Source organism: Equus caballus, chromosome 16 (genome assembly GCF_041296265.1).
Source record: "Equus caballus isolate H_3958 breed thoroughbred chromosome 16, TB-T2T, whole genome shotgun sequence".
Taxonomy (NCBI): Eukaryota; Metazoa; Chordata; class Mammalia; order Perissodactyla; family Equidae; genus Equus; species Equus caballus.
The window spans coordinates 6,020,718-6,046,293 of record NC_091699.1 but is presented as its reverse complement, the minus strand read 5'-3'; the positions used below and the strand labels follow the sequence as shown (position 1 = coordinate 6,046,293).

The 25,576-nt window shown below is 42.9% G+C and overlaps 1 protein-coding gene across 50 annotated transcripts in view; it reads right to left on the bottom strand.

Moving 5' to 3' along the window:
- Positions 1-7,251, bottom strand: part of LOC138917966 (heparan sulfate glucosamine 3-O-sulfotransferase 4-like) — an 87,660-nt gene extending 80,409 nt beyond the window's left edge. For 30 of the 50 annotated variants that reach the window (XR_011426682.1, XR_011426681.1, XR_011426677.1 and 27 more), the window contains exons 1-3: positions 7,098-7,245; positions 5,489-5,693; positions 4,880-4,935 (exon numbers count right to left, since the gene is read on the bottom strand). The gene's annotated coding sequence lies outside the window, so the exon portion shown is untranslated. Of the gene's footprint in view, positions 1-4,879; positions 4,936-5,488; positions 5,694-5,840; positions 6,013-6,971 lie in introns of all 50 variants that reach the window. The other 20 variants (XM_070237004.1, XM_070237006.1, XM_070237008.1 and 17 more) reach the window with 10 other exon arrangements.
- Between the last annotated feature and the right edge of the window lie 18,325 nt (positions 7,252-25,576).

The following is a 25,576-nucleotide window of genomic DNA, read 5'->3' as shown; positions in this document are numbered from 1 at the left end:
CTGTTGGGAAAACGGACAGCCGCACACAAAAGAATGAAAGTAGACCATTATCTTACACCATGCACAAAAATTAACTCAAAATGGATTAAAGACTTGAATGTAAGACCTGAAACCATAAAACTCCAAAGAAGAAAACGTAGGCAGTAAGCTCATTGCTATCATTCTTAGCAGTATGTTTTTGAATATGTCTCCTCAGGAAAGGGAAACAAAAGAAAAAATAAGCTAATGGGACTACATCAAACTAAAAAGTGTCTGTATGGCAAAGGAAACATCAATAAAATGAAAAGACAACCTAGCAATTGGAAGAAGATATCTGCAAATCATTTATCCAATAAGGGGTTGCTATCCAAAATATATGAAGAACTCAACAACAAAAGAACAAACTTAGTCAAGAAATGGGCAGAGGATTTGAACAGACATTTTCCCAAAGATATACAGATGGCCAACAGGCACATGAAAAGATGTTCAACATCACTAATTATTAGAGAAATACAAATCAAAACCACAATGAGATATCACCTCATGCCCATCAGAATGGCTATTACTAAAAGGCAAGAAATAAGAAGTGTTGGAGAGGGGCCAGTGCCATGGCCGAGTGGTTAAGTTCGTGTGCGCTACTTCAGCAGCCCAGGGTTTTGCCAGTTTGGACCCTGGGCCTGGACATGGTACCACTCATCAAGCTACGCTGAGGTGGCATCCCACACAGCACAGCCAGAAGGACATACAACTAGAATATACAACTATGTACTGGGAGGGTTTGGGGAGAACAAGAAGGAAAAAAAGATAGACAACAGATGTTAGCTCAGGTGCCAATCTTTACAAAGAAAACAGAAGTGTTGGAGAGGATGGGAGAAAAGGGAGCCCTCATACACTGCTGGTGGGAATGTAAATTGGTGCAGCCACTGTGGAAAACAGTACAGAGATTCGTCAAAAACTTAAAAATAGAATGACCAGGCATGACATCAGCATCATGGCAGAGTGAGCTCTTCCCTTAGACTCTCCTCCCTAAGAAACAATGAAAAGGACATTCATAAACCAACAGAGGACAGGCACACAACACAAAAGACATCTGAGAGACCCATGCAGCCATATGTCTGAAGGTGGAGGTGCTGGACCCCCCAGGAGGAAGAAGGAGGAAGTAAGGGGATCTCCTCTCCCTCCCCAGCAATGACCTAGGGCACAGGACCATGCACAGCTCTGAGAAAAGAGGGGCCTGGGGGGGAGACTCTGTGGGAATGCCTTCGCTCTCCAAGTTCCCTCACATCCCATAGGAAAGCTCCACAGAGGAGGCTAAGCTATTGTGGGGTTGTCTTCATGAAGCCAGCATGCCAGGAGGACAGACAGCGAGGGCAAAGAGAGAACACCCACCGGATGGCACATGCAAAAGAAGTGCCCCTCCCCCTGCTGGGCTCACAAGCTCAGGCAGTCAGCCAGAGCAAGGGACCCCATCTAGAGTGCCCGTGCATACATTAGCAAAGCAGCAGCTACAAGCAGGCAATCGCAGATGGGTCCTGTCAGCATAGATTCCAAAGGACAAGCACAGACACCAGGGATCACAGCAGGCTCAGAATACACAGCTCCTGAACCTCCTCCAGTGGTGGCAGGTGGAATCTGAAACCAGATACTATCTATGTGAAGGCACAAACCAACCCCATCAAATAGTATGAAGAAATATATTAATAGTCCAGACCAGAAGGAAAATGAAAAGCACCTAGAAATCAATCCTGAAGGCACACAAATTTACAATGTAAACGACAGAGAACTCAAAATAGCTAACATTAAAAAACTCAACGAGTTACAAGAAAATTCAGATAGTTCAATTAAATCAGGAATAAAATTAATAAACAGAGGGAATACTTCACAAAAGAGATTGACCCTATAAAGAGAAACCAATCAGAAATGTTGGAGATGAAAAACACAATGAGATAAAGAAAAATCTGGATACCCTGAATTACAGAGCTGACGTTATGGAAGACGGAATTAGCAATCTGGAGGACCGAAATATAGAAAGGCTTCAGATGGAGGAGGAGAGAGAATTGAGACTAAAAAGAAACGAAGAAATTCTCTGAGAAATATCTGATTCAATTAGGAAATGCAACATAAAAACTATGGGTATTATAGAGGGAGAAGGGAGGGAGAAAGGAGCAGAAAGTCTGTTCAAACCTGGGAAAGGAGCTGGAATTACAAGTAAAAGACGCTAACAGAACTTCTGATTACATCAATGTAAAAAGACCTACTCCAAGGCACAGAGTAGTAAAACTGGCAAAAGTCAGTGACAAAGAAGAAATATTTTTAAAGGCAGCAAGGCAGAAGAAAATAACTTACAAAGACCATATCAAACTTTCAGGAGATTTCTCAGCAGAATCTTTACAGGCTACGAGAAGGTAGAATGAGATATTCAAAATTCTGAAAGACAAAAACCTTCAGCCAAGAATACTCTATCCAGGGAAAAATATCCTACAGATATGGTGGAGAAATACAAACTTTCCCACATAAACGAAAGCTGAGGTAGTTCATCGCCACAAGACACCCCAAATAGGAAATGCTCAAGAAGACCTTCATACCTGAAAAAGAAAAAAAAGAGTTCACAAAGCCTTGAGCAAGGAGACAAATAGGCAGCCAAAGTCAGAAAATTGCAGCTCTCTACCAGAACAGGTTAGCAAAAACTTAATTATGACCTTAAAAATAAAGGGAAGGAAAACATCAAAAATAACTATAATCTTGTGATTTTAACCACAAAATCACAACACAAAACAGAATATGTTATGACCAACAAATCAGAGGAAGAGGAAAAGGATGGAACTGGCTTAGACCAAGGAAATAAGAGGCTATCAGAAAATGGTATAGCTCATCTATGAGATTTTTTATACAAACCTGATGGTAACCACTAAACAAATAATCAGAACAGAGACACAAATGATACAAAAAAAAGAAAACTGAGGGGCTGTCCCAGTGGCATAATGGTTAAGTTCTCATGCTCTGCTTCAGCCACCCAGGGTTTGCAGCTTCAGGTCCCAGGCACAGACCTATGCATCTCTCATCAAGCCCTGCTGTGCTGGCATCCCACATACAAAAAACAGAGGAAGATTGCCACAGATGTTAGCTCAGCAACAATCTTCCTCAAGCTAAAAGAGAGGAAGATTGCTTACAGATGTTAGCTCAGGGTCAGTCTTCCTCACACACAAAAAAGAGAAAACTGAGAAAACCATCATAGAGAACTACCAAACTGAACTGGCAGTCCAAAATACACAAGACAAGAAACAAGGGAAATACAGAACTGGAAAACAAGTGATAAAATGGCAGCATTAAGCCCTTGTATATAAATAATCACTCTAAATGTAAATAGATTGGATTCTCCAATCAAAAGACAGAGTTGTGGGATGGATTGAAAAACAAGACTCATCAATATGCTGCCTTCAGGAAACACTCTTAGCTCTAAAGGCAAACACAGGCTCAGAGTGAAGGGACGGAAGATGATACTCTAAGCTAATGGCAAACAAAAGAAAGCAGTTATTGCAATACTTACATCAGACACTGTAGACTTCAAGATAAAAAAGGCAATGAGAGACAAAGAGGGGCAGTATATAATGATAAAAGGGACACTCCAACAAGAAGACATAACACTTATAAATATACGTGTACCCAACAAAGGAGTACCAAAGTACATAAAGCAACTATTAACAGACCTAAAAAGAGATATTAACAACGACATAATAATAGTAGGGGGCCCCAACACTCTACTTACATCGATGGATAGATCATCCAGACAGAAAATTAACAAGGAAATAGTGGAATTAAATGAAAAACTAGACGAGATGGACTTAATAGATATATATGGAACATTCTATCCAAAAACAGCAGAATACACATTCTTCTCAAGTGCACATGGAGCATTCAAAGGACAGACCATATGTTTTGAAACAAGACAGGCCTTGATAAATTTAAGAAGATTGAAATCACATCAAGCATCTTTTCTGACCAAAATGCTAGGAGACTAGAAATCAGCTACAGGAGAAAAGCTGGGAAGTGACAAATATGTGGAGACTACACAACATGCTACTGAACAACCAATGGATCATTGAAGAAATTAAAAGAGAAATCAAAAAATATCTGGAGACAAATGAAAATGAAAATACACCACACCAACTCATATGGGATGCAGAAAAAGTGGTCCTATGAGGGAAATTCATAGCAATACAGGCCCAGCTTAAAAAACAAGAAAGATCTCACATAAGCAATCTTAAAATACAGTTAGAAAATGAACCAACAAAGCCCAAAGTCAGCTGAAGGAGGGAAATAATAAAAATCAGAGCAGAAATAAATGAAATTGAAACCAAAAAAGAAAAAAGAATAGTAGAAAAGATCAGTGAAACAAAGAACTGGTTCTTTGAGAAGATATGCAAAATTGACAAACCCTTAGCCTGACTCTCTAAGAAAAAAAGAGAGAAGGCTCAAATAAATAAAATTAGAAATGAAAGAGGAGAAATTACAACAGATACCACAGAAATATAAAGGATTATAAGAGAATACTATGAAAAACTATATAGCAACAAACTGGACAATCTAGAAGAAACAGATAAATTCTAAGACTCATACAACTTTCCAAAACTGAATCAAGAAGAAACACAGAATCTGAATAGCCCAATCGCAAGTAAAGAGATTGAAACAGGTAGCTTAGTGGGAAACTACTTACCCTGACAAAGTTACCCACTCAAAGCTAACAGCCAACATCACAATTAATAGTAAAACACGGTATATTTTTCCTCAAGACTGACTTGATTTCTACTATTTCTACTTCTCCTTTTCCTTTAATGCATGGATCCTGCTAAACCTTATAAATCCATTACAACATAAAGTGGGGAATGAATAAAGAGCTCACCTGAGGGATGTTCACTTTCTGTGGCTCCTGGGCGAGTACAGAGGACTGTGGTTCAGCTGAGGGGACAGAGAGAAGACAGGGGTCCTGAGATTTAGCTGTCTTACAGCTCTTAGATTCACCTCCTCAAATCTCAGCACCCCAGTTGGGGATCATCCTCCCCATGGGCACAGGGCCCTCTGGGCCTTGAAAAGGCACAAGAAGGATCATGGACAGGCAGCAACACCTCTCTTTGTGTGATTCTGAAATGACCATGGAGCTGAAATCTGCAGTTTTTTACTGAGTGAACATAAACTTTACTCGATTGATTTAACAATAACGCATGTGTCCTTCTGAATAACAGAAAGAAATAAAAACAACCGATTAGTTGAATTAAAGTACGCCAAACGACAAGACACTATTCCTTCATTAAAGTTAACTTAGCAGAAAAATACTCAGTATGCATCATTTATCTATTTTTCTCAGTAATATTATTTAACCCCTGGTATACACAATCCACGGAAAGCCTAGTAAAAGAGATGGGAGGATTTAAGGCAGGAATTTTTAATTGTTCATTTCAGCTGGGAAGTATTTCTCAAAAGGCCCTTTTGATAGATGCTTTTGGTAACTTACCTGTGAGAGAGTGAACTGTCACAAACTGCGTTTCCCTGGACAAGTCACTGAAATTTTCAGGCCCAATGTCTTTAAATCTTTCAAAAGAGTTAGAAGTAGGTGACCTTGGAAAACTCTTCACAGATCATCATTCTTGGATCCTGTGACGTCAGGATAACGTCACTAATGTCACATGTGGTGGTGGACATGTGTGACAGCAGCGCATCTGTAAATAGCGGGGGCCATTTAAGGGGACTGGAGACAGAACTTCCTCCCTCTGCCTGGTTGTCCCTTACCCCCAGACCTTGCCCTCACAGCTCTCCAACAAAGCAGCCTTTCCTGAGCAGCCTGCCCCTGGGCCACCCCAGCTCACCTGTACTTCCCAGGGACAGCCCAAATGCCCCACTGTCACACAGTGTGGTGGCTCCTGAAGGTGGCATCATCATCAAGTCTGGTTCATTCTGGGCAGGGGGATCAAGACCTGCTTCTGATCTTGCAAATCTAGCATCTGCTCCTTTCTGGGCTCTTGTCTCTGCTCTGAAGCTCTGGAGAGAGGACTAAGGTCAGAGGGGCGCTCTCTTCCAGGTAAGACTCCCTCACAGAGGCCCCCTGCTTCCTGCCTCACAAGGGCTGGTTTGTTTCAAGGCAACTGGGACATGGATCTGAGAAATAAATTCATTTTAGGGGCAAAAAGCCTGACTCTTGGAATTCATTATAACATTAGACTTCAAGGACAGAAAGCCTGACAATGCAGAGGGGGCCAGGCACCTCTGTCTGACCCAAGGGACCTGAAGAGACACTAGAAATCCCAGGATACATGTGACACACGGTGGGATTCCATCCACATCCTTTCCTTTACATCCTTGGGGACGCAGGGACAGGCCATGTTCCTAAGTGCTGTGAAGGCTGTAATGCCAGTCTTGGGCAGGTGTGACATCAGACAAAGCCTGAGACTGAAGCGAAGCACACCTGCCCTCGAATCCAAATTCCCTGGCTGGGAGCTCCTGACTCGAGCACATCGGGCCACCGACCCGAGCCTCGGTTTCCGGTGAAGTGGTTGTCAGGGTACATTAAACTATCCAGTAAAAAAACAAAGCGTCCTCTAACTATAAGAGCAGTTGTCACTTACTTAAGGCTTCCTATCTGGCACTTGTCTAAAATAGTGATCTATGTTTCCAAACGCCGCCGTGAAACAATCATTATTAATAGTTATAGATGAGAACCCTGACTCTCGCCCAGGTTCCTTCTGTCGCCCCTGCTTACAGGTGACAGAGCTGGCACTGACCGGGCCTGTAGTGCTCCAGAGCTTGGGCTCCACCGCAGACCCACGGTCACCGTCCGCCTGATAAACGCACTCCTCCCTCCCGCACCCACCGCCGCCGACACGGCTTCTCTCCGGTCGGGCTGCAGGCGGGCTGGTCACACGATCCTCGAGCACCCCGGACCGCCCCGAACACCTGCGCCCCGGGAGCCCGAGGGCCGGGGTCTCCCCCATCGGCCTTACCCGATCTGACGGCCCGCCCGGGTTTATACACCGCCGCGGGGGGCGACGAGGTCCCAGACACTTCCTGCTCCCATCCCCAAGCACAGGCACACCCTTCCCAGCTAGTCCCTCGCCCTAGGTGCGCACCCTGCATTTTCCGAGCACACCCCAAAGTTCCCCAACGGTTCTCTGGAGTCCTGAGAAGACAAACGAGGAGGCTACGGCTGCACATGCGCAGAAGGAGCGTGGCGTCCCCTTCCCAGAGTCCAGGCCGTGAACCTCACCAATTTAAAACTACATTTCCCATAGGCCTCCGCGTCTACATTTCAAGTCACTCTTGGCCTTTCCGCGAAAGCGGGAGGACGATGTTCTTAAATCACTCCTGCCCAGGGTCCTCCGAGCCCGAAGAGGTTAAGGGTTAAGCCTGAACTCTGCTGTCAAATGCAAAGAGTAATCCGCTATTGGCTCCCGATTAAAATAGCATTTTTTTATAAGTCATTTGGAGGTAATTGGGGAAATTTGAATACGGATTGGATATGGAAAATATTAAAATATTACTTAGATGGTGTGAAAAAAATTTGGAGTTATGTAGGAAAATTGACTTTGTAAAAAGAAAAAGACATGACGACTGAAGTAGTTAAATTATATAGCTGTAAAATTATAATTTTACAATTTTTCAACCTGGGACCTCCACCCTGTTCCTTTACAGCCGCCGGACCCACCAACCCCTGAGCCCCATCCTGGCGCGCCTGGGGCCCAGTGTGCAGACTCTACTGAGGGTCTGCACAGGTGCTCCAGGGGTGGATGTTTATAGGAAATCTGTTGGGTTTTATACATTAACATTGCTTCTTGCTAAATCCTCTTATTGTTTCATAAATTTTTGTGTTAAATATCTTGGATTGCCATGCACATAACGACAAGTTTGCTTGCTTTTTGCTGACGTTTATAATTCTTTGTCATTCTTTAGCAAATTACAGATAAAAGCACAAGAATGCTGGTTAAACTATATTAAATCAATCATAATAGACTTTAACATAAAGATCACGAAGGAGAGAAAGTGGTCACAACATATGTCATTTAACAAACATTTATTGAAAACTGACTGTACAGTCGACATCATTCTAGGTGCTGGGATAGCAACATCAAATAAAAGAGAGTAAATTCCCTACCGCCATGGAGTTTATGATCAGGGTTGTTGTGGGGCCTATTAGTCAGGGTCCCCTCAAGAAACAGGTGTCAGTTGTCAAGAAACCATGGGACACTTGAGGAGAGTCTAATAAAATAGGGTTCTAAAAATGTGGGTAGGGTTAGTGAAGCATCCTGTAACTAGTGTTGGTAGAGAGTTATTATCACCCCCAGGGCTGTAGTGAGAGTAGGTAACACTATCAGAACTTAGCACAAAAGGCCACCCTTACGAGAGCTGTGGTCTTAGGAAGAGAAATATTGTGAATGCCCATTACATGGCTCAGCACGGAGAGCCAAAGGAATAAATACCCAACACCTCACTTGTTCTCTTCCCTCTGATATCCTATCCTCTGTTAAGCATTTATAAACCCCATTCAATACCTATTCTTAGAATTCCATCCACATATGTCTCTTCTAGACCTTTTTGTCACCAATTTTCCAGTCTTATTCTTGTTTAGCCCCCTACTACCTGTCAACTCACTGAGCTACTGGACATAAATCAGTATAAATTGAAACTCAAGTACATGTCAGTTCTTCACAAAGTGAACTAAATATACCTCCTTAAACTCTACCCACTGGGAAGATTTTTTTCACCACATGTTTCAGAACCACCCCTAAGTGAGACTGTAATTGTAGCAGCCATAATTTCCAATGATGCCACCATACACTGTAAACCCAGTTTGAAGGAGAGTTGATGGGTATGTGGCCACAGGTCTCCCTTGGGGACTTTTGGGAAATGTTTAATTGTATATTCTTGTGACCAAGTTATGAGGAATTTTGTCAAAGGGACCCAGCCTTCCCTTTAGTCAAAGCCTCCTGTCTATAAAGTAGGATATATCAAGGATTTAGAAAGAGAATCTGAATCCCTGTTGTGGTGATTTGTGTTCATTTTCTGCCCACAAGATCCAGAATTTCACATGTATATAGATATATATCTCAAGAAGCATCAAGGTAGAATACCCATCTATTTCATTTCAATGAACTTCATGATCAAAGAGCCACCACCACCACTCCCTTCATGTCACCACAAAAGATGGCTGCACATGGGAAACACTCTAAGAGTTTTAAAAAACATTTGTCAGTATCCCATTAGAGAAAATACATATTTCATTGCTTTGAAATGCAACATGGGCTGCTCCTGAGTCCACAGGGAGTATACTCATATTGATTAATTTGAGCCTATCCAAACATAATTCATCCTTCCTAATCTAATATGGTAAGATCCACCCGCTTATATGCTACCTAGTTTCTGCTTTATTGGGCAAGATCTTGAGTTACTTTTGTGTTTTTGGTTTTTTAATTTCTGGATTTCTTGCAATTTTACTCTGAACATAGCTGTTTTTTTATTCCCATTATGGGCCTGGACCCAGTAAGGCAGTTCGGACAGGGCCTGAGGATAGTGCGTATCTCCTTCAGGGGTAACTTATACTAGGATCACCCCTTAGGATTTGGAGAGAGAGAGAGAGAAGTGAGAGAGACACTGTCAGAATTCAGTTACTCTTCACTTCTTTTTCTAAGCTCCTCAAAGCAGTGACTTTTAGTATACCTTAAAGGCCTTAAAATTGCAGAGAGTGTGGCAGGTACAAGAAACTTGAACTGTCTAATAAGCCTCAAAGCTGTGCAGAGGCAAGTGTACACCTGCCAGGCAAAGTGCACAGAGTATAGAATATCTGTTCTGACCAAGTAGTAGTATATGTTTGACCATATCCTTCTCCTCTGATAATAACTTTGGGCTTCCTAGATGCTCGGTAAATCCATGTAAGTGAAGGAATACAATTTCTTCACCTTAATCTTGACCTCACACTGAGTCCATCCTAGCAGTAATTGGGGGAGGTGTACTTACCTGGCATTCACCCTCATATGGGTAGTGATCATTTTATAAAATACTGAGGAACATAATGTCCCTCTTGAAGATATTCTTGTATTCAAACCTTATCTGAGTGAGTAATTGAGGCAATCTATTGAGAGCCCCAGTATATTGGATCACTTTTCAAACTGTTCAGACACCTCCATCTGGGAACTGTTTCTCTCTATGCCTGTCAATATTAGACTAGTTTTATCTTTTTAGGGTTTCATGCAAAAGGAATCATACAGTGTATTTTTGTGTGGCTTTTTTTTTTCACTCAGGATAATGATTTTGAGATTCATCCTATAGTTGAATACCAGCAATGAAGGAACAGCCTCACACAGGGAGAAACAACTGCTTATGAAATCAAGGGAGATTCATTGTGCCCAATGAGTTCAGCTATAACTGAATCCAAATACATGTAATCATTCCAATTTCCAGGTTCCTAGACTTTCCCAGTAAATGTCCCAAATCCCATCTAATACACCTCCTCAAATTGTGGATCTAATAGTTGTAATTTTTTTAAGAAATAATGTCCAAAACTTCCCAAAGTTGATGAAACAATGTTAATTTACACATCCAAGAAGCTTACTGAACTCCAAGTAGGATAAATACAAAGATATAGTTTTACCTAGACACATCATAGTCAAACTGTTGGAAGCCACACACAAAGAGAAAATCTTAAAAGAAGAAAGAGAAAAACAACTGAACATGTACAGGAGAGCATCAACATAAATAATATCTAACTGCTCATCAGAGAAAATAGACCCTAGAAGGCAGAGAAATGGCATATTCAAAATACTGAAAGAAAAAATGGTAAAGAAGAATTTTTTTATCCAGCAAGACTATCCACTAATTATAAAGGTAAAATAAGGACATTTTTAAATTTAAAAAGACTGGAAGAATTTCTTGATATCAGAACTGAATTGTGAGAAATACTAAAGGAAATTCTTTGGGCTGGAAGAAAATGACATCAGACAGTACCTCGAATCAGCTGGAAGAAATTAAGAGAGCCAGAAGTAATAAATTTCTGGGTTTAAAAAAAGAATCTATAAATATATTTTCTCATTTCTTCTGTTAAATTCTTTAAAAAACATGAGATTGTACAAAGAAATAATTGTAACATTGTAGTATTGGTTTTGTAACATATATAGATATAATATATATAAAAATAATAGCACAAGAGGGGAAAGTAATAGAGTTACATTGGAGGAAACATTCTATATTTCATAGGAATTAAGTTAATATTCGTTTGAAATAGAACATAGTCAGTTAAAATGCATATTGGAATCCCTAGCACAGACACTAGGAAAATAGCTCAAAAACAGTAAAAAATATTCAATAGAGGAATTAAAATGATATACTGAAAGATTTATTTAGCACAAAAGAAGTTAATAAAGGAAGGACAGAGAACAAAAAAGCCTGAAGACATAGAAAACAAATAGCAAAATGGCAAATGTAACTCTGATCCTATCAATAACTGCACTAAATGTGAATGGTCTAAAAAAAACAATTAGAAGACAGAGATTGGGAAAATGAATAATAAAGCAAGATCCAACTATATGTGATCTACAAAAGACACACTTAGATTCAAAGACAAACAGAAGTTGAAACTAGAAGGATGGAAAAGACATATCATACAAATAGTTACCAAAAGATTGCTAGAGGGTTGTATTAATACTGGACAATGTAGATTTTAAAACAAGAAATATTATTAGAAGCAAAGAGGGACATATCCAAATGACAAAATGTCAATACATCAGAAAGATATAAAAATTACCAATGCTTACAAATGTAACAACAGAGCTTCAAGATACATGAAGTAAAATTTGACAGAAATGAAAGGAGAAAGAGACAATTCAACAACAATACTTGGAAATTTCAACTGCCTCCTGTCCATAATGGATTAAAAAGAGGAAAGACAATCAGCAAGGTTATAAAAGACTTGAACAGCACTATCAACCAAATTAAATTAAGTGACGTGTATAGATCACTGCACTCAATGACTACAAAATACACCTTCTTTTCAATAGCACATGGAACATGCTCCAGGATAGACCGTGTACTCAGCCATAAAATAAATTCAACAGATTTAGCAAGAATGAAATAATATAAAATATGTTCTCCAACCACAATGGAATGTGAGCTATCAAGAATGGAATATATCTGGGATATCCACAAACATTTGGAACTTAAATGACACCCATCTGAATAACACATGAGTCAAAGAATAAATTGGGAACAAAATTTGAAAGTACTTTGAAGTGAATGAAAATTTAAAAATAGAATATCAAAGTCTATGGGATGTGCCTAAAGCAGTACTTAGAGAGAAATTTATAGTATTAAACACCTATAGTGGAAGACAGGAAAGTCTCAAATCAATAATTTAAGTTCCTACCCTAAGAAAGGAAAGAAAGGAAAATAAACCAAACTGAAAACAAGCAAAAGAAAGGAAATACAAAAGATTAGAACACATGTCTGTGAAATACAAAACACAAAGATCAATAAAACCAGAAATTGGCTGTTTACCAGATAAAGTTGACAATCCCTTAGCTAGCATCCCCAAGGAAGAGAGAAGATAGAATTTACCAAAATCAGAAATTATAAAGGGCCACCCACAGAGAAATTAAAGGATTATAAGAGAATATTATGAACAACTTTATGACACAAATTAGACAATTTATAAGATATTGGCAAATTCTTAGATCCAAATTTCCAAAACTGACTCAAAGAGAAATAGAAAATCTCCATAGATCTGTAACAAACAAGAAAATTAAATTAGTAATTAAAACCCTTTCAGGGAAGAAAAGCCCAGATTCGGATGACTCAACTGGTGAATTCCATTGACTATTAATGGAGAAAATAATCCCAATCTCCCACCATCTATTTCAGAAAATATCGAAGGAGAGAGCTGGTCTCACATCATTCTATTAGGCCAGAGTTACCTTGATTTCAATGGCAAGTGAAGACATCACATGCAAAGACAAGACCACTATCCCTCATGAATATAAATGAAAAATCCTTAACGATGTGTTAGTGAGCGATGTCACCAAGATGGGGCAGTAGGAGATCTTAGCCTCTGTCCTCCCAGAAAGATCAACAATTAGACTGCGACCTACCCATGATCAAAAAGAGTTCTGGGAGAGCTCTAAAGCCCTCTTAAGAAACTTTAGCAACATAGCAGAACAAAAAATGTGAGAATAACCACACATAAAGAGAAAGAAGAACAGCTTCATTTTGCCTGCATCACCCCGTCCTTTAAGCTGGCATTACTCAGTGCTAAGAGGGAACTCCTCAGCTAGAAAGAACTCTCCTTTCAGGGAAAGAGAGAGCAGAGTGAACGACCAGTGTCCCAGCCTTTCAGGGCACACATGAAGTACCCACTTTGGTTTCCCCCCACCCAGAGACTGGCAAAGCAGAGAGATATAGAGATGGCTAGGGACAGGGAAGAAGAGCAGGGTTTACCAATATCGGGCACACAGCAGTAAAGACCACAGTTGTGTGACCTGTTCTATAGATAACCCCAACGTGGAAGGGCAAGGGGAACAGTGCACTAAGAGAGATACACAGCTCTGTGGGAGCAGGGGAGGAGCAGTCTCTGAACACGTTCCAGGAAAGGGGTCACCTTCCATGCCAAGATGAACTTTCATGAATAAAGATTTAAGTGAGGACAGATTGAGAAGAGTGAAGAGGGGAATGGGGTGTCGACCAAATTTCATCCACCTGCAATTTTACCTACTCAAATTTTATCTACCACGGCAAGAAGTTAGCATCTAATATTTTAAAATTACTTTTAAATACAAGTATTTGTACTAGTTATATAAATGGAGGTAAACACAAGAACAGCTATGATAGAAATGGCTCAAGTGGTTTCCATGGGGAATGGAACTGGGGGGATAGAAAGGACTGGGGTTGTGAGGTTGGGGAGGGCCTGTCACGGTCCTTTATAAAGCCTTCAGTACTATTTGATTTTAAAGGCACAAGTATGGATTCCTTAGATAAATATTAATTTTTAAGTGAGCTTTAAAGAATGAGTAAGGTTTCTACAAGGAGAAACTTGTAGTTTCTCAGTTTACTTTTCCTGCCACTCTAGTGCCTATGACCACAGGGTGTGGGAAAGCCCTGGCCCCGGCTTCAGAGTGGCTGTGGCTTCACGGGAACATGGATGATCTGTCCCTGTGGTACCACAGCATCACGTCTGCCTGCGATCCTGCTCTAAACCAGCAGCCTCTGTTACTGCCAGAATCCCAGCATCATCCCCCCTGGCAGTTCTTCATGCCAGGCCCCACCCCCTGGACCAGAATCCTGAAATGCTGAAATGGACCTGAATCCCTACTTTCTCCATCCCTAGTTCAGCCTCCTCTTTTTATACGTGGCCCACGTCAGCCTCTGGACAGCATCCACGATGCACTAATGGTCTCCCACCAGAACTCATTTGTACATTTCTGCCTGTTCCTCCTTCACCCGCTCTCTTCCTGCAGAATGGCTTGGCTGCTCCTTGGAGCTCCTGCAGGATCGATGTATCAGTTAGAGCAGCTCTAAGGAAACATCTGGTGAGGGGGAAACAGGACTCACTCGAGGCAATTACCAGACGTAGGAGGTACTGCCGATTTCCACAACCAAATAATGCACTGCACCAAGCTCCAAGGTAGGAAAGGGCAGAGATCCTAGAGCCAGGCTGCTGAGGTTGGAATCCCTATAACACCACTTACTAGCTGTGTGATTTGGGGCTCTTGATTGAACCTCTCTCTGTCTCAATTTTCTAATCTGTAAAATGGGGCTACTAATGGATCATGGAGGATCCAAGCCGAAGATACTGAAAGTGGTTAAGAGGTTCTTGCATTAATCCAGACAAAAGACAATAAGGGTCTGAACTGAGGCAGTGACAGGGAGGATGAAGCTGAGGAGACCGAATTAGAAAGTTATTTCAGAGGCTGAATGGCACAATTTGGTACCAAGTGACCATGGGGGATCAGGCACGAGAAGAAGAGGACAGGTAGGAGGAGAGAGAAACCATTTAAGCGTAGCTCCTAATTTTTTTTATGAGGGTAGCTGAGTAAATGTGGATGCTATTAACATTGACAGTTCACAAAAGAGACTCATATTTGCTGTGTGTGTGGCAGGGAGGGGCATATTCCAGAGAGTTCTGTTGTAATGATGACATATCTCCTTTCATTTTCATCACCACACTGTGGTTCCGATCCTCAGATGACGAAAGTGTGTCTGCAGCCTGACATTTGTTACCTCACTTAATCCTCACATGAGCCCCATGAGGTAAACGTGCTGCTATTATCTCTGTGATGTAACAGGGTACTTGAGTCTCAGGGAGGTAAAGCAACTTGCCCAAGATCACACAGCACCTTGGCTGGGATTTAAATCCAAGAGGATTGGACTCCTTGAGCTATCAGCCTTCCAGTATTGCACAGTGCCTCTCAAATACACTCTTCCAGAGAGGCGTCCTAGATATTTTCATCTGTGCAGTCCTCCTGCATGAAATAGTTCAGATTCTTCTACCTAATTTTCATTTGAAACTCTCCTTGTATACTCTAGAATTTGTCCCAGCTAGTGAAAAGGTGTTTTACCATATTATATATTTGTCACAACTGCTCTATAAACCTGCATGTGTGCACTGTGTTGGCACGGTGTGGTTTCTGTGTCTAATTACAGTGTTGAAAGCTATTACATGCACAGATAGATATGTATATAGAGATTAGGAACACAGAGCGGTTCCCCTTTCACATAAAAGTGCATGTGCTGTAGAGGAAGAATAGCATATTTTTAACTCTTGAGCACTATTTGCTTAGCTGATAGCTAAGTGAAATGAGGGGGTGTTAGAAAGCTGTGAATAATGTTCAATATGAATATTATAGGTTACCTGGGAAAAAGGGGTTTTACAGTATAAAATGATACTGCCAAAATCCAGCAAAAGGCTTAAAAGTCCAAACCACTCTAAACATTGATTTGACTCAATCGTACAAGTTAGAACATTCCATTTCCCCAGAAAGAAGTCATTCCTGAGGAAAACTGTGCAAATGAAATGTAAGAAGGAGAGAGAAGAAAAAGTAAGATTGCAGATCCACAATGAACAGTGTCCACTTTCATCTTTTGGGAAATTTATTTCTACCCCTCAAAAAAAGAGAGCCACAAATAATGGTTTTCCCGATGAAACCACCCCAGCTGGATCATGCTAAAAAGCTTTCAGGAGGGAAGCAGTAAGTAAATTCAACTGTTCAGAGGCATTTGGGTGTCATCCTAAAGCAGCAGCCCCAGTAATTGCTGTGCCATCAACAACTAAAAGGATCCAGACTATTAGATGTAGACAACAGAGAAATAATGGATGCTAAAGAGGTCGGAAACAGAAATGATGGCATTCACACACTACATAGCTTCAAAGCGGATGAGGGGAAAATGGAGGCTCCATTTTCTAACTACTGAACTATTAAAACACACACACACACACACACACACACACAGACTGATAAATGCCAGTATCAGTTTTATCACGTAGGTGGTTAAACAGTCACTTTCTTCTTCAATATTTTGAAATATACAAGGACTTTGGTCTTCTACTAATTTCAGAGTTGAAGAGGCAGGACGGCTTCCTTCTCTGCCAACGTGCAGACTGGGAAGATGTGATGCTGGGGCACCAAAGGTTCCAGAACCTTGGAGGCAGGATGCTGGAACATAAGGAAGGCAGGGATGCACAAAATGTCTATCCGTGAGCTTAAAGAATTTTTGGATAAGAAACAGTTCTGCTTCTCCAGCCAAGCTTTCGCTACTTGCCAAGAACATTATACTTCGGTAGCCCAGTGATTCTTGCAGTAAGGACCCACGAAGTCTGCTTACATCAGAATCAGCTGCATCCCTTGTTGAAATGCAGACGCCCAGGCCCCAACCTACTGAAGCAGAATCTCTTGAGGTGGGGCAAGGATTCTCATGCCACTGTCCTTGAGACTTAGCATGGTAATTAATGTGACCAGATGTCGTGGTTTGACTGGGACAATCCGAAATTCCAAGATCTTTGAAGTATTATGATATAGACTAGGGGTCCACAAACTACAGCCCATGGACCGAATTTGGCTGCCATTTGTTTTTGTAAATGGGTTTTAATTGGAACACACTCATGTTCGTTCATTTTTGTCTTTGGCTGTTTTGACCCTACAACAGCAAAGGTGGATAGTTGCCACAGAGACTGTATGGCAGGCAAAGTCTAAAATATTTACTATCTGGCACTTTACAAAAAAAGCTGGTTCACTCCCAATGTAGACCAAAGGTTTTCAACCATTTCTGCACATCAAAATCATGTAGGGATTTTTATAACACCACTTCCCCAGACCTAGTCCCAGAGTTTCTGAATCAATTGGCCTGGGGTAGGACTGGATATAGCTATCATTTAAAAGCCTGTTCAGGTGATTCTAATGCGTGGCCAGGAAGAGGCCAATTGCTCTAAGGGAGACTGCACATACTTTGGAACCAGGCTGAAAAGACTCTGCTCCATAATCCCTCCCTTCATAATCCGGCTGAGTGTCCTTGGACAGCCAGTGTAACTTGCGTGAGTCTCAACTGCTTTATCTGTAAAACAGAGCTACCAATAGTCACTTTGTTGGGCGAGGTATTAGGAAGATGAGAGACAATATAAGCACACCTCCCGAGACAGGGCTTAGCATCCTGTGAGACTAAATAAATGGTACTGGCAGTGATGAGGAGGATGATAATGATGATAACCATGATAGAGGGTAATGCCTATGGCTTCAATAATGCAATTGGATATACATTCATTAAGCACTGTCTGTGTGCTCTGGAAGGGGAAACCTTGATAAATAAGATGTGATGACCACCTGAAGGAGCTCACAGTCAAGTAAAACAAACAGGCACATAAGATAGTGACAGCAAGAGAAAAGAAAAACGGGCCAAGAAGATGGAAAAACGAGTCACAAAAGAGAAACTAAATTCTAATAAATATAGACAAACATGTAAACTTCAGCAATAATCAGGGAAATGAAAAACAAAACTCGAATGAGACATTTTCTCCCAGCAAATAGGCAAATATTAAAAATATCCCACCTTCATAGAAGCATAATTTTTACAGGCTTTTTTTTTTTTTAAAGATTTTATTTTTTCCTTTTTCTCCCCAAAGCCCCCCGGTACATAGTTGTGTATTCTTCGTTGTGGGTTCCTCCAGTTGTGCCATGTGGGACGCCGCCCCAGCGTGGTCCGACGAGCAGTGCCATGTCCACGCCCAGGACACGAACCGACGAAACACTGGGTCGCCTGCAGCAGAGCGCGCGAACCCAACCACTCGGCCACGGGGCCAGCCCCTTTACAGGCTTTTTAAAGGGTGAATTGGCAGGTTAAAATCTGCACACTTTTCAAATCCTCTATTTCCCTTCTAGGTATGTAGTCTGGAGAAACACATATGCTCTAACAGACCTGTGTAGGAACTTTCACTGTGGCATGGCTGCAGCAATGTGAACCATCTAAATACCCATAAGATGGGGAATGGCCAACTAAATCTTCATGCCTCCATTCTATCTAATTCAATGCTAAAGTATTTTTTAAAGTGATTTAAATGCATACCGGTACAAAACGGACAATCACACAAAGTACTCTGTGTCAAAGATGCAAATCATAGAAAATGCCAGAACATAGGTATAATAAAGCACACACATGCACACTCAAAAACAAAACTTTACTTTTTTATCCATGTATGTGTATGTAAATTCCCAGACAAGATTACTTCTGGAAAGGAAAGGTAGATTTTGAGAGTAGCCTAGAGGAGATCTTTCACTTACTATATTGTTTGAATATTTAATAAAGTGAATGTATTCATGTACTGCTTATGTACATCTTTTAAAAGAAAAAAAAACCACCAGACAATAATTGAATGTAGTGAGTATTATTAGAGAAGTATGTGTAAAGTATGATGGGGCTACCAAAAACAATGCTGCTGGGGTGGGATGGAGAGGAGGAGGTGCCGCAGAGATAGGGTAATGCTGAGCTAGGCCTTGAAGGAGAAGATGATGGTGGCATCCCAGACAGAGAGGGGACCATATGCAGGGGCTCAGGGGCATGGCATGTATGCTTTCATTCATTCATCCCATTATGCACTCAACAAACATTTGTGGAGTGTCACCTCTGAGCTCAGGAGTGTTTCAGGTGCTGGAGAGACAGCAGGGAACAGACAGACAAAGGTCCCTGCCCGCACGTTGCTTCTCTTCTAGTCTGTCTAGATAGATAACATGCAAGAAACAATCAAGACGCATAGTGTGACGGAGAGTGCTGTGCGGAGAATAATGCAGGGAAAGGAGGTGGGAGATGCTGCGGTGGGAACGGGGTGCCCTACTTTAGTTGGGGTCACCAGAGAAGATTGTGCTAGGAAGTAGCATAAACAGAGAGCTGAAGGAGCTGAAAGAGCTGGCCATGGGGACAACCAAGGGAAGAATGTTCCAGCCACAAGGACAGCAGGTGCAGAGGACCCCATGCAGGGCTGAGCTTGACGTGTCCCAGCGACCACCAGAAGGACAGCATGGCTGGAGTGGGTCAGCAAGAGGACAGAGAGACGGTGGATGGAGGCTGGGAGGTGTCATGCAAAGCTTTGTGAAATGTGGAAAGGATTTTGACCTTTCCTCTGGGCGGGGTAGGTGGGGGTGGGGAGCGGTCACCGTAGGCTTTTAAACTGGGAAGTGGCTTGATTCATTATATGTTTCAAAGATACCTCTGGATGCTTGACTGAGAAGACTCCAGGGGGCTAACGTGGAGGCAGGGAGACAGTTGGGAGCCTCCGGCATTTGCAGGGTCTGCTCAGGGCCTGGGCAGCTGAGTCACGGGGCGCTGGGTCACTACATGCAGGGGTGGGAACACGGAATCTCCACAGCACGTGGACATCACTGGTCTCTTCCTCGGGTAGCAGCATCCTGATACTCTTTGACCGACCTGCCTATACCCTTGCAGGACCCAGAGGAAGAGTACAAATGAAGGGCCATATACCACATGCCCAGGGATTTGAAAGTTATAAAGCAATCTATTAAAGTGTCATTTAAAATATGTACTATCCTCCTATCTTCATAATGACCTGGAAGGCCAAGTTCAAATTTGGAATCCTCTGACTTCTCAGATTTTCTTGCAAAAATATAGCAGCATGGGGAGAGCTGGCTCCTGGCTTATGGCTCCTGGATCCCTACCCTCAGCCTGTTCCCCACTTCTCTTCCTACTCCCAGCTCTGCCCATCACTGTAGTGGCTTTTTGTACGTGTGTGAGTACATCATAACCTGCACAGTGAAAATGGGTGGACAGCAGTCTTTACATCCCCTCTGGCTTTCATGTGCCATGTGCCCTCGGGAGGACAGATCCAGGGAAGAGCCAACTTGGGCAGGGAAGTCCAGGGTCTCCGTGACCAAGAGAATGGTCCAGAAGGGAGGGTGCAGGTTGAGGTGGGCAAGTGCCCTTGGCCTGTGGCCTCCTTATCCCCTGGGAAGATGTGATGGGAGAAGGACTAGAGTGGAGACTTCTAGGGCGGATGACTCAGTGCAGGGATGTTTTCTGCATGGGCTTAAGAATGGCGCTGCCCTCCTCAATCAAGCTGGCTGAGCTTAGGTCACTGCTCCTTACCCAAGGGACGTGGGACACCTTGGTTGGTATTTCCTCTAAGAAGCTACACAGAGGTGGTGGGAGGTGGTTCTTAGGATTTTAAATCATGAACGGAGGGGCTGAGGGAAATGTCTTGGAACTGGTTTGTACCAGCCACAGGGTCTTGAAGAGATTGTCGCTTAAGTCCTATTCTCTGGATTATTGGAGGTCTCCTGGTTCCAGTCCTTTCTTAGGCTTCTTTGATCAGCTATGCCTTCCATTCCATGAGCTTTCTAAGGCTTGCACCATTCAGAGATAGTTACTGTGCCTGTAACCAAGAAACCCTACAAGATGCAGGCCGTGTTACAAAGAATTCCATGTGCCACATTAGAGCAGCTGAACTTTAGTCTGCAGAAAATTGGAGGCTTTTAAACAGAGAGCTGGCTTTTTTTTTTTTTTTTAATGTCTCTAGAGAGACACAGAAGATGGGCTGAAAGGGAAGAAACTCGTCTGGCCTTCCTTGCTCCTCCAGCACTTCAAACGGTGGATTAAACAGAGGCACCTATTATGAAATATAAGTTCAACTTCAAGAAAGAAAGAAGAAATCTTCAGGGTAGGTAGGTGAGAGAGACACCAGGAGGCTGGCGATGAGCAATTGAGCTAATTTTCAGGCAAGAACAAAGATTCAAGGCTGACTCCCAGGAATTAGAGATCGGGCAGTACAACATCAAATCCCAGTTCAATTCTAGAAGACATTATAGAACAGATGATTTCTGAGCAGGGAGAAGCCAACGGAGGTTCAGTATGACCAAGTCATGCCAGACTCCTGTCAGCCCCAGCCTGCTCCTGTATAGCTCCATGAACTGGAAGTCTTCAGCAGTCAGATGCATATTAGGTGCCTTGGCCTCACCACTAGTGCGGTCTTACTAACGCTGCCCCAAACTTGATATACATGCCCTGATTCCACTCAGTCAGCTTTTCCCTAAGCCTATAAGGTCTCTTAGTCTCTTGCTGAAACCATTATCTCAGCCCACCTGTACAGGGTCTTGAAATCCTGTTAATCCCTTGCAAAGTTCTTCCTTGAGAAAACTCTCCCTTGAGAGACTGTCCTTGTGGTGGATGTCTGCTGTCTCTCCATGACCAGCATCCACTTCCCCTTGTGCTGTAACAGCTTCGTACCTGGCCTTGATAAAGAACCCTTCCTCCACTCCCACTTCCGTGCTCAGCTGGGGAGAGCTCACTTTGTCTCCAGCTCTAGAGCATATCTTTATCATATGAGCAAGGAGCCGCCACTGAAGAGTTTTAGTATGTCCCTATGAGGACAGAGTCAATGGCAGGATGATGTGATCAGAGATGCGTCTGGGTAGAATCCCTCTGGGTGCAGGGTGAGGAAGAAACTGCATGCAAGAAGACCAGCTGGAAGACTGTGGGGAGTTTTGAGGAAAGAAATGGCAGTTTGGACTAGCATATTGGCAGGAGGTGGAAGAGAAGTAGATCGACTCGAGTGACTTTTAGGAATTAAAGTCAACAGGCTGGTGATGAATTGGATATGGGGGATGGAGGGAGAAAGAGACGTCACAAATGATTCCTAAGTTTGCGCTTTGTGCAAGTGAATGGATCACGGTGACTTCACCGATAGAGGGAAATCAGAAAGAGAAGCAGACTCGAGGAAGGGAGTCATGAAGAGCATGGCTTCAGTTTGGAGTATTTTGAAATACCTAAGAGAAAGTATTAAGAGGCAATTGGATATACAAATATGGAACACTGAGGATGTATCTGAGTTGGAGATATTAACTTGCCAGTCTACGTAGAAAGCCAAAGACGTGCATTATATCAGTGAGAGGAGAAGAGCGAGCCAGAGACCAACCTCATAACTGCCCCCTCTGTGTTCCCTCTGACAACTCTCTCTTTCCATCTTACATTTATGCTCTTGGTTTTTCTCCCTCTCAAAATGCATGCACCCATGACTTGTTCCTACTTAAACCCAATCTTCCCCCCCTGCTAATTTCTGCAGATGGTATTTTGACTTTGTTAAATATTTTTCATGGCAGAATCATAGCAACGCCTTGCATAGAGATGGCAAAAGAGATCTGGGCAGACGATGAGGCTAATTCTACTCTGTCTTTTATTGGTTCTTGAAATGGAGACACCAGGCATCTGGAATCTGAAACCCTGTACTCTATGCGTCCAGACCTCCTATTCCATACTTCATGAAGCATCTCCAGTTTGGGAGATTACACATTAGGACAGGAATGGATGAACTAGTTTATGTCCTGTGGACAAGGATCCAGCACAAAGAGCAGGCTGGAAGCCATGCAGGATGGGGAGCAAGGTAACTTGGGGATATTATCTGACTTATTCCATGTGGTCCCAAGAATAAGGGCAGGATCCATGACTTACACCTCTTTTGTTCTTGGGCCAGGACAGGCCTGTTACAAAGCGGGCTTCAATAAATGTGTGTTAACTCTGCAGATGATGAATATACGGAGCAGTGATGAGGCCTGGCTGAGGATGCTGAAGATGTCATTCAGACATCCTGGCATATATTACCCTTAAGTGCTGCCTCGGTGGTTGGGCATCTGCACTTAGAACCCAGCAGAGTCTTGCCCCTGATATCAAGATATCCATGGGCCTGCCTCCCGCCGTCCCTCCTTCACCCTACCCTCCTCCCAAGAACCTGTGGAATTGAGTCAGACACCAGAGACTCCAGGAAGGTCCTAGAGAAGAGGCGATCAGGGGTGAGACTCTCTCAATCATTTATTGCAGCTCTCATTGGCTTTCCTAGAATCAGCCAGAGCTGAAATCTGACTGTGGAACCTGGGATTCTGGATTGTGGGGGTATGGACCCAGGGAACATTTATTAAGCAAGACTATATGTAATGTCCACTTAATTCTCACTGCACACTGGCGTTCTTATTACTTTTGCTTAGAGATGAGGGAACTGAGGCTCAGAGAGGATGAGATTGTCCAGCCTGCAAGCAGTGGAGCATGCACCAAATCTAGACCAGCCCAATCCCACAGCCTGTGTTCATTCCACTCAACTTCACAGCCTCTCTTCAAGGTCTTAATGAGGGAATCTCACCTCATACACACTCTCCAGTGAGTGTAAAGAGAACACCTCAGCTAGAGCCACTTTCTCCTAATGTATTATGAGGATACTCTGGCTTAGAGTCGAAATCAGAACTCAAACCACACCTTACTCTCCGCTGGGCCATGCTGCCGGTGAATCAGGCCAGTGCCCCTTGTTGACACGCTTTCTAAATGATCATTCTTCTCTTTCATTTTTTAAATTTGGAACCAATTTGCTCCTCTCTGCTTGATTAGGATCTAACACTTGCCTAGTCAAAACAAATGGAGTGATAATCAGAGCTTACTTTTGTGCAGCGTGTTGCAGTGGCTGCCAGCCTTCCCCAGCCCCTCCCTGGCTGGAATACAAACACCTTCCTCAGGTAAGCTAAGCTCTACCACGATTCTAAGCTTACTCTGGTAGAAAAGAGTGAGATGAGAGCCTCATCTCTGCCTGAGGGAGTCGGGGGGCATTCTTCCTGCTGCTGCATAAGTGGAAACTGCCATGTGACCTACAGCCATCTCCTTCCCCTCGTTCTACTGGAGAGGTCCATGCACCTCGTTTTCACTTCAGCAACTCTGCTCATCCTTGCTGTGGCAGATCCCTCTTCTCAATCCCAGCAGCATGCCTGGGCAGGAGCAGGGACAGGCAGTCCTGCTCCGAATGGAGCCCTTGGCTAGACCCACAGTGTTCCCACCCACCTGACTTGAAAATATCCACAGCCATTGCTTTCCTGAGCGTCTGCTATGTAGGGGCCTGTCTCCATGCTAGGTACTTTACATAAATCATGCTATTTAATTCTCTCAACAATCCCTTCCTTCAAATGTTTATTTTGCATTTCTTGAGTGCTAGGCACTGTCCGAGGGATGCAGCAAAGAACAAAGCAAGCAAACCCCTCTCCTTGTGGAACTCGTGTTCTTTTGTGGAGGAGCACCTCTCTAAATGGTACTGCTACCCCCATTTTTAAAGAGAAAAATAAGGTTCTGGGAGTTTTCATAACTTGGAATTTCACACAGCTGGTAAAGAGAAGAGATGAAATGTAAGCGCTGGCTTCTAAGACCCGAACCTATGCTCCTTCCCTTACATCCTACCTCTTGCAGCTGATCGCAGGTCTTACTCCCAGAATTCCTATGATTGAAGGGGTAAGATCAAGATATAACAGCTTGTGCCTGGGTTCACACAGCTAGCAAGTTCCCAGGGGCAGTTGCAAACTGGTTCTTACTGATTCTAAAGGTCTTTCAGTTAATCAGATCACAGAGCGTGGAAAAGCATCATAATTCTAGCTTATGGACAAGAGTACCCACTCTGCAAAGGCATGGCTCCAGCTGCTGTGTCTGCATGGGTTCATCTGCTCCTCCTAGCTGACCTGTGAATGTAGGTAATTTTAGTATTATTTCTTTCTTACAGATGAGGAGACTAAAGGATTGAGTGTTTATGAAACTCCCCCAAAGTCATGGAGCTAGGAAGGGGCAGAGCTGGGATGTGAACCCAGGCTGGCTGGTGCCGGGTCTAATTCTTCCCCACTATGTCTACTCACTCCTCAAAGATGAGATACAAATTGATCTTGCATTAAAGGAAGCCTAGATTCCCAAATGTCCCCAGGGCTATACTATCATGCCACTTGCTCGCAAGTTTGAAAGGTCTTTTCTCATAAAGAGCAAAAGATGTGGAGGACTAGGAGTTCAGTCTTGACAGGCATGCAGGGGAAAAGTGTTACTGGCAAGAGGAAAGGGTGTGCAAAGGTCCAGGGGTAAGAAAGAGCACATCCTGGTTCCCCCAAAAAAGGGCCAGATGATCACTAACTCCTTTTGACACCAGATGTGGAAACGGTGCTCTCCCAACCAGGAAGAGCCCCTCCCTGGCCAGCTCCTTCCGGGGAGCATCTTTCTCCTCCTGGGACTGGTGCTGTAACATGTCCAGGGGATCTCCAGGCAGAGCAGCTACAGACTTTGTGGGGCCCAG